This window comes from Calonectris borealis, chromosome 1, assembly GCF_964195595.1.
Source record: "Calonectris borealis chromosome 1, bCalBor7.hap1.2, whole genome shotgun sequence".
NCBI lineage: Eukaryota > Metazoa > Chordata > Aves > Procellariiformes > Procellariidae > Calonectris > Calonectris borealis.
In genome coordinates, this window is record NC_134312.1 from 17778492 (window position 1) to 17787818 (window position 9327).

Below are 9327 nucleotides of genomic sequence, written 5' to 3' on the forward strand. Positions count from 1 at the left end.
GGAGGAAGAAAAACACACAGAAATCCCACAAGTAGAGAAATCATTGCTTCTGGTGGCTACAAACAAGTACTTTATATATATATATATGAGATCCGCTACCTGGGAAAAGCTTCCATCTCTATTAAATCTGAAGTGAATGTTTAGCATCTCTCCTTCATAATCCCAAAGGAGATGATACCTCTGCTAGAGGATATATCCCAACACGCTTTGCAAAGGCAGGTAAACAGAAAGTCATCACACATCCCAGTTTTCCCTTTGATGTTGCCAGCAACTTCTCCTGGGGTCATTTTAAATTCATTAGTCATAAAATTATAATTGTGTTGGTTTTTCCCAAGACCTTTTTTTACAACGGGTAGATTTTGCTCAGTGCGTACTGCAAGCGCATGGGCAAAACGAACACTGGCTCAGGAAATGAGCAGGCTTTGATGAGAAGGGAAATGGTGAAGGAGCATAAGCCGTATCCAAGCTGTGCTTCTGCCTGACATTAAACAACACATGTTCAACGTTTCATGACAAACTGATACACAGCAGAAAGTTATTGAACAAAATCCTCCTGTCTGAGAAACTTGCCAGGGTCACCGTTGTGCCAGAAGTTGCGTGGTAGAGATTTTAAGAAGCCGTATCACAATACCGTGTCATTGGCAGATATTTTAAGAAGTAATGAAAAGTGATGATTTGCAGTGAGTTTTGTCACCCTAAAAATTGCCTCTCCTGCAGTGTCCTGATCAATATTGATACCCAGTTGCCTTAAGCCTAGTTCTTGCTTATGGAGCAGAGAAGAGGAATGATTTCACCATGGCCGGGAACAGCCACGGCCGAGCCAGCACAGGCACGCCATTCACCCTGGTACCCTGCCCACCAGAACAAGAGCAACTTCCTTCCTCTCTGTGCCCTGGATCTGCATTACCAGGGCGCTGGCACTAGAATTAGTGCCTTGCGTATTTGTTTGGCCAGAAGATCCCACGGGGGTGTGCCTTCAGGTAGTTGGAAGTGATGGTGGTTACTGTCTCGTGGCTCTGTAGGTACCTCTGTCCCCAGAAGATTAGACTGTTTCAGTGCTCTCCTCCTGCAGTTTGACAGACATTCAAGTGCTTCTGTCAAATATGTTTAGATGCCTATTAACTAGCAGGGAGTTTTGAGATCCGTTTTCTACCCGTATGCCATAGCACTGCCAGATCCCCACGTTTCTGCTAAAAGCGAGGTAAGGTCCCAGGTGCCAAGGCGACCTGGCATGAGTCCCTGGCACACCGCATTGCTCAGGGAGGGGTGCCTGGCAGCTTTCCCAAGAGAACAGTTCACATCCAGTAACCAGCTTTCACATCTGTCGCGATCCTCAGGTCCACGTCCCCAGGGCTGGCGCTTGCAGCTCCAGCTGCTCTGCACCCGCCGGGCGGGCCAGGCACCCCTCAGCACATGAATAGAAAGGCAAATGTGAAGAAATGATGGGCCATGGCGAGTGTAAAGAAAGCAAGTAAGAAAATGACATTAAAAAGTGAAAAGATGTTTGGAGGGTGGAGGTTTGGATCCTTTCTCTCCCTAATTAAAGAAATGCAACATTCAGGTAGCGAGACATTGGCACCTCCCTCCCCCTGTCGTGCCTGAAACTGTGTAACAAAAAGACCCTTTGGACGCCTTCCCCAGACCAAGTTTTACACTCAGTTATGAAACTTGTTCTTATTTTAAATTCTATGTAGTCAGACAGCAGGAAAAATCATTACATAAAAACAGCAGAGGAAAAAGCAACGTGGAAAATACCATCCTTCGCGACGTCTCTCTGTGCCTGCAACTTCTGCCTCAATAAAACAGCAAAACCCAGATTCCTGCTTCTCGACACTCGCCTCTGAGGTCAGGACAAAATTTAGCTGAGTTCCTGATGGCCCCCACCAGCCCCGCGCTGCCAGCGGAGTTTGGCAGCCGTGGGCTCCTGGTTTTCTTTGAGAAAGGAGCTTGTTGAGGGCAGGGCGGGCTCTGCTCTGAGCTCGGGTCTCCCTGTGCTGAGCGACTGTCAGTGCAAGAAAGCCTATAGCGTAAATCTCGGGACGGTCGGTCTGCCCATGTGCCTCTGTCCTATCTCCTTTGCCACCAATGCCAAAGGACCTGGTCTAAAAACAGTGCAAGATAGGTGCTGCCATTCATGCTAGCACACAGGATTGGTGCTTTCAGGGAAACACACAGGACCATCTCTGAAAGGTGCATCGCTGGGACACTTCTGGGAGGCATGTCGGAGAGGTGGGATCTGGCCACACTGACCTTGTTCTCCTTCAGCCTTACTGCTGGTACCAGGGCTCCTGGTCCCAGAGAAAAAGAAGAGTAGAAAATATTTGTATTTCAGTGAAGAAACGAGTTGCAAAGATTTCACGTGAGCTGTACTGGAGCTCTTCCTGGGGCAGAACAAATGGGGAGTCATTCAGGCACAGGGTTGAACATCACTATCTCTCCCCATCACCTCCATCACCTCCCCACTTGCAGCTCTCCGAATAAATGCTTCCAACCTCAAATGAATTGAGAGTCTCACATCAGTTATTGGTTTTAACTAAACATTTGTCCTAAATACATAAAAATATGTAGCTTCATTTGTATTTTCTTTCTCTGAACCATCTAACAAACTGACACAGATAAAGAAAGAGTATTTTCTCCTCTTGTTAATAGCCAGAAGAATTGCATCACATTTTAAGTTGCATTTCAGCAAAACAATAGCCGAGTAAAGCCAGCGAGGCAGTGGCTGTCTCCATGGCTTTGTCTGTACAAAGCCCGGCACAACAGGGCTCTGCTCTCAGCCGGTCCCTAAGCACTTGTGGAATAAACAGGATAATAGGTGACTGCAACCTTTGCTTAGAAATATTTGTGAATAGCTCTGTAAGTGTCAGAAAGCTGCACAGAAAGCTTGCTGCTGCTGTGGAGGTAGACGAGCTCTGAGCCATTTTGACGTTCAGATTTACAGCAGACTTTTGGCATCCTTTCTCATTTAGAAATGAATAAATCACCTTTACCCATTTGAATTAAGCTGTTGTTTCATTATCTGCTACCTCTGCCTTCTTTTTGTGTTATATTTCCTTCAGGTGTGAAAAATGATTACACAAAAGAAAGGCTGGGGAATTCTTAAATGCTATCATTGCCCGGACACCCGTTTTCTTTCTCTGAGTAAACTCTAGAGCAGTGCGAGTTCTTCAGAAGAGATGAGAAAGAAAATGGTGGTGATCTTGAAATGCCTATGCAACGTATTTGTTAATAACTCCAGCGGAGAACAGCTGGAAGCACACAAGCAGGTGTTTGTACTCCAACACTGATCTGGTCCAGCTGCCTAATTACTACTTGTAATTAGAATAGCTAGGATATTATTGTTATCTATAAAATCAAACAAGCCAGCTCTCTCAATGCGTAAATAATTTTCAATTGTTTTTGTTTTCTCAGGGGGTGGCAAGGAGGGCTGAGGCTTTCAGGACCTCGTCTTCCTTCCATATGTCGGACCTGAAGACCTGGCCAAGTCACGTAACATTTCTGTGGCTCTGCCACATCTGCGCTAGATTTAGATGCTCGTTTCTGAAAACACATTTAACTGGGCTTATGCTGAACTTTGCCTGCAACCCCCTCATGCATTGCAGCGGCTCAGCACAACCGCTGACCACAGCCAGCGGGTCTCCGAGCGGACAGGAGATGTTTGAGTGACAGCCACAGCATTTTCATCAGACCAATCTGTAACACACCAATTTTTCTATTGTCTCTCATGTGCGCTGTGCCCGTCTATGAAGGAAAGAAATAAGTGCTTGATCTTGTGCTCTGTGTGTGCCCGTTGGCAGGTCTCACCCGGCCTCTGGCCATCTCCCGTCCCCGGCTGCTCCTCCAGCCGCTGAACGCACCAGAGCCCCCCAGGACCCTCCAGAGCAGATTCTGCACCTGCAGAAAGACTGGTTTTAGTTTACAGCTTTCTCTGACCCACCCTGATTATCATGCCTATCACCATGGCATCTGAATGCCTTCCAGAAAGACAGCACATGATAAAGTCAGCGCCCATCTTTCATGGGTTTTGCTGTGTCTCCCCTTCTCTCTCATCTATACCATTTCACTTTATATTTCCCGCAAGATACCTCCTTTCCTAGAGACCCATGTGCTACAGTTTTCTAAACGCTTTCCCCCTCACACATCCTGGGTAACCTCTCTTTCCCCAGTCCCCAATATCTGTACTGCCTTCCGTGAGAGGTTGATAAACACACACAAGTCAAAGCCCAGCAGAAATCTCCCCAAACAGTTTTGGAGTGAGAAGTGCCGTTCACGCAGTACCACAGGTGGGTGAGAGCAGGAATCAGCCGTCACTTCATTTAAGAGTTTGAAGGGCAGAACTTCAAGTCAGAAACTTGAAACTGTGAAATGACGAGCGTCTCACAAAAGCGGCTGTTACCGACTGAGAGGTGAGATGGAGGGAGGGAGGGAGGGTGTGTGGGCTGGGAGCTGAGCAGAGCACAGGCGCTTCTGCCGAGGAGCCGCCTGAGTGATATGTTTGTGGTGTCTCATAATTAACACCTAGCGGTTTTTAAGCTGATAGTAGGCGCTTGTATCGATTAGGACAATTTGTGAATTCTATGTCGGTGTCAGCTGTCTCTCTTTAAAAAATAGGATAAAACATTTACCAAAAGTGTAAAATTAATGTGCCTGAATGCTCTGAATCTTTGCAGCCATCATGATGTCTGGAGCACTACTCAGAGCTCTAAACACAGCCATCGAATGCTCTTTGCGGTACCCTTGAGTGTCCACCTTAGACCATCCAGCCGCCTCCACAGAGAAGCACAAATCTGTAAGGGATCTTCTGTCACCCCCATGGGCCCCATATGAATGTTCCCCAGACCCTTGGGTTTTTTACATGGCACTGGATACCTGTGTTCGGGCAACTGGATCAAGTCACTAAAATCTTAGATTTGACCCATACCCTTGATGGTATGGAAGGGGTTTCCTTTATGTCCTGTCCAACAGCTCTTGCAGGACTGACAGACATTGACATGAGCAGCCACAGGAGCTCAGGCTCCCGAGACAGCTCACCAGTGCCCTCCCTTAGCTCCCAACACTTGGCTGGTCTTCTCTCACACTCGTAACTGTGCATCGCTCCATCAATAAGACACCGGTGTTTGTAATATAGTTACAGGGAAAATAGGTTGAGGAAACAAATCCTTAAAAGCTAAAAGCAATTAATTACAGGTTAAACCAAGGATGTAAAATCAACTTTTCCGTGGAGAAATTTGCATGCACTCTGAATTTACAGGCAAGACGTCGATGCCAGGGGGACTAAGGCACATTCATAACTTGCTAAATTACACATCTCAGTTCATGTACTTTCATTAACCAAATGACATTCTGCATATGTTTTATTTTACTCGAAAATGGGATTTATTTTTTAAATACTAAAGGAGGAGTAAACTTTTCCCCTTTCCTTTTCTTCTCTGCCAATGGAGAGCAGCCCTGCCTGAAAATCAGGTGCTCAGGCTGAACATTCAAAATGGGTTTTCAAAGTCTTGAATTACTTCGTAAAAGTTAATGCCTATTAGTGTATCTTAGGTGGAACTCTTTAAGAACGAGAGGCCTAATTAAAGAGGGAGTGAGCTTAGTAATGTTTCTGCAGCATAAGTCAGGAGCAGCTATCATGGTCAGGCCCAATAATCTGCCCTTCTGCATTAGAAATGCAGTTAGAGATAATGATGAATTTGAGAAATGGTAATAATTATCTAGCTCAGTTTATCTGTTCTAACCTCAGTCAGAGACCAAAGTAGTAATTGCTGTTGTTCCTAGCCGAATGATGGAGGTTGCTCTGCTCTAATTCCTACCAGCATCATAATAGCCAAGAGACAATAATGACAGAGAATTATAGACTTTGCTCAAATGTTGTCAGACTGGGCTGAGGCATCACACAAGTGCACTATATACATAACACATGTTGGAAATACTAAAAAAAAAGAAATAGCAGACATTCTAAATAAAATCAATTATTAATTGGCTGCCTGCATTTGCCCTTAATGTGTGAACCAATTTGAGGCAATTCTGCTTAAGTAACACTGTGGTAGCTTTAATTTAGATGTCATAGCAAAATGTGTACTATGAATATTTGTCTAACCCTGTCCAGCACATTTCAGTTACATAGAAAGGAATTAAGTTGCCTTTTTTCATTTCTTTGTTATTTACTTTGGTAATAACATATTTAAAATTTTAAAATGACACAAATGACGTGGGTAGAACATCTAGGCCCCTTTGCAATTACATCTATGAAGGCCAAGAAATGTATAATGTTTCCTTATTGAGTGGGATTTTTAACAGAGCATTTATAGCATAATAAAGGTTTCCTTTTTTCTTTTTTGGCTGTGTAATTGACTTGGCCCCTTATGGTCTTTGGCAAACATGACATTAATTAAATTTACAGATCATACTAAATTGTAAGGTGTTGCAAAACCCAGGATAGATGGCAAAATAATAAAAAGGGACCTGCAGAATTTAGAGATATAAGTAGGCAATAAAATGAGATTCAGTCTGGAAAAAAGCAGGCAGGGAACAATGAAAGCAAAATATAGAAACTGTACAGCAATAAGCTACATGGAAAGCAGTAGGGAAATTAAAGACTGTAAAAAACCAAGGGTGTTGGTTATGAGTTTATAAACTGCAGTTGTCATCTGGCTGTAAATGCCAGCCCCATAAGCAGGTAGTTTGAGAGGAGACCTGTATCCATCCTATGGTGTACCAGTACAGATCTAAACTGAGTACAAATCCATTGATACTTGGGCAGTTGTAATTCAACCTAAGATCCATTTCATTAATTGTATTAGTCTTTATTGCCACATACATTGCTGCAGTGCCTTAAATAGGCTGAATATAAACACTTTTCTTTCTGAAATAGCTGGCAACATAAAACAGGTACAAGAAATGATGATTGGGAAGGCCACCACAACTGAAGACCACATGAAGAAAGTGAGAAGAAATACACAATATTGTCGTAGTAGAAGACTAGTAGAAAGTTTCATGTCAGTGGTACGTACTATTGCAAATGAGACCGTACACAAAGACGAAGGTGCCAGGCTCATAGCCCAGCATGAAAAAGTGTAGGAGACAAACATGTCCAATGACAGTGGGAGCTGTCAGCATGGATTAGCTAAGGGGAAGTCATGCCTGACCAATCTGATAACCTTCTGTGATGAAATGACTGGCCTGGTAGGCAGATGAGGGGAGAGCAGTGGATATTGTCTACCTGGACTTCAGTGAGGCTTTGAACACTGTCTGCTGTAAGATTCTCATAAAGAAGCTGATGAGGTATGGGCTGGGTGAGCAGTGAGCTGGGTTGAAAACTGGCTGAATGGCAAGGCCCAGAGCGTGGTGATCAGTGTCACGAAGCCCAGTTGGAGGTCAGTCACTGGTGGTGTACCAGGGGGTCAATAGTGTGTTTGATCCAGTTCAACATCTTCATTAATGATTTGGGTGATGGGACAAAGTGTACCCTCAGCAAGTTTGCTGATGACAGAAAACTGAGAGGAGTGGCTGATAGCCAGAGGGATGTGCTACCACACACAGGATCCTTGACAGGCTGGAGAAATGGGCTGGCGTGAACCTCATGAAGTTCAACAAGGAGGCAAAAAGTCCTGCACCTGAGGAGGAACAACCGCAGGCACCAGTACATGCCAGGGCCATCCAGCTGGAAAGCAGCTTGGCAGAAAAGGACCTGGGCGTCTTGGTGGACATCAAGTTGAACATGAGCCAGCAATATGCCCTCACTGCAAAGAAGGCTAACGGTATCCCGGGCTGCATTTGGCAAATGCAAAAAGACCCAGCAGGTCTAGGGAGGTGATCCTTCTGCTTTATTCAGCACTGGTAAGGCAACACTTGGAGTCCTGTCCCCAATACAAGAGAGACATGGACATACAGGAGAGTCCGATGAAGGGCATGAAGATGATGAAGGGACTGGAGCGTCTCTCCTATGGGGAAAGGCTGAGAGAGCTGGGACTGTTCAGCCCCAAGAAGAGAAGGCTCGGAGGGTTCTCATCAATGTGTATAAATACCAAAGACGACGGAGCCAGGCTCTTCTCAGTGGTGCCCAGTGACAAGACCAGAGGCAATGGGCACAAACTGGAACACAGGAGGTTCCCTCTGAACATCAGGAAACACTTTTTCACTGTGAGGGTGGCTGAGCACTGGCACAGGCTGCCCAGGGAGGTTGTTGAGTCTCCATCCTTGGAGATATTCAAAAGGTGTCTGGCCATGGGCGTAGTCAACTGTCTCTAGGTGGCCCTGCCTGAGCTTGGGGTTGGGCCAGATGATCTCCAGAGGTCCCTTCCAACCTCAGCTGTTCTGTGATTCTGTGACAAGAGGATGCACACAACACAGTACTTCATCTCTGGGAAGATAATATTTGGTGGTCATACATACACTGCTATTGATATAACTTTAATATTCAGTCACAGGAGATGATCCCTTTGTTGGCTGATTTTAAGATATTTCGGTTAAAACTTTCATTAAAAAAGATGGGTTTGTATGTGTGTTTTGAATTTAAAATTTTAAATCACGCAAATCAGCCAGAACAACATGATCTTTCTTATCCAGGATGATGAACACAAATCAGTGAAGAAAAAGTCCTGCATTTATTCGAAGCACAACACCCAAGCAATTTTTAAGGATTATTCAAGTAATCTCAGATACATTCTCAATACATATAGGAAAGCCGGATCCATTCAGATTAGTGTATTTTGCTACTGTACCATTTTTTTCATACACAGATAGCTATCATCCCCATAAATGCCTGAAAATAGTTTTCTTTAAACCTGTGCATATCCAGTTTCACCAAGCAGTTCAGCCCTCTGATAAACTTTATCCAAGCTGCATTCCATATCTATTAAAGGAAGATTGCAATATTTCCATCTTTGGGGGGAAAAATAGTTTTTATTTTCTACACTGCACCATAAAGTGCCTTCAGTAAATTTATTCTGCTGGTTGCAACTGCAGTACTGATGGGTTTTTCATTCTGTATCCACAGGACCTCTACCTCCAGCCTGGATCCGCTCTGTTTGGGGAGATGGTGGGTGACCAGGCAGACAACCTACTTGCATACACGTTGTCCGTCTTCTCAGCCTCAGTTGATTCTGCAGTTCGTGCTGCAGTTTTCCAGCAGTGGGCTTTGCTCCGGAGATCTCTGTTGGCTTCTCCTGCTCTTGGCCCAGCTCTGCCTCGTGCCTTCGAGCGCAGGCGCTGCCTGTGCCGCTGCCTGTGCCGCTGCCTGTGCCGCTGCCGCGCTGCCTGCCGCTGGCGGGCTCTGTGCCGGGTGCCGGGAGCCTCCCTGCGCTGCTCCCCGACTTCTGCTTTACATGC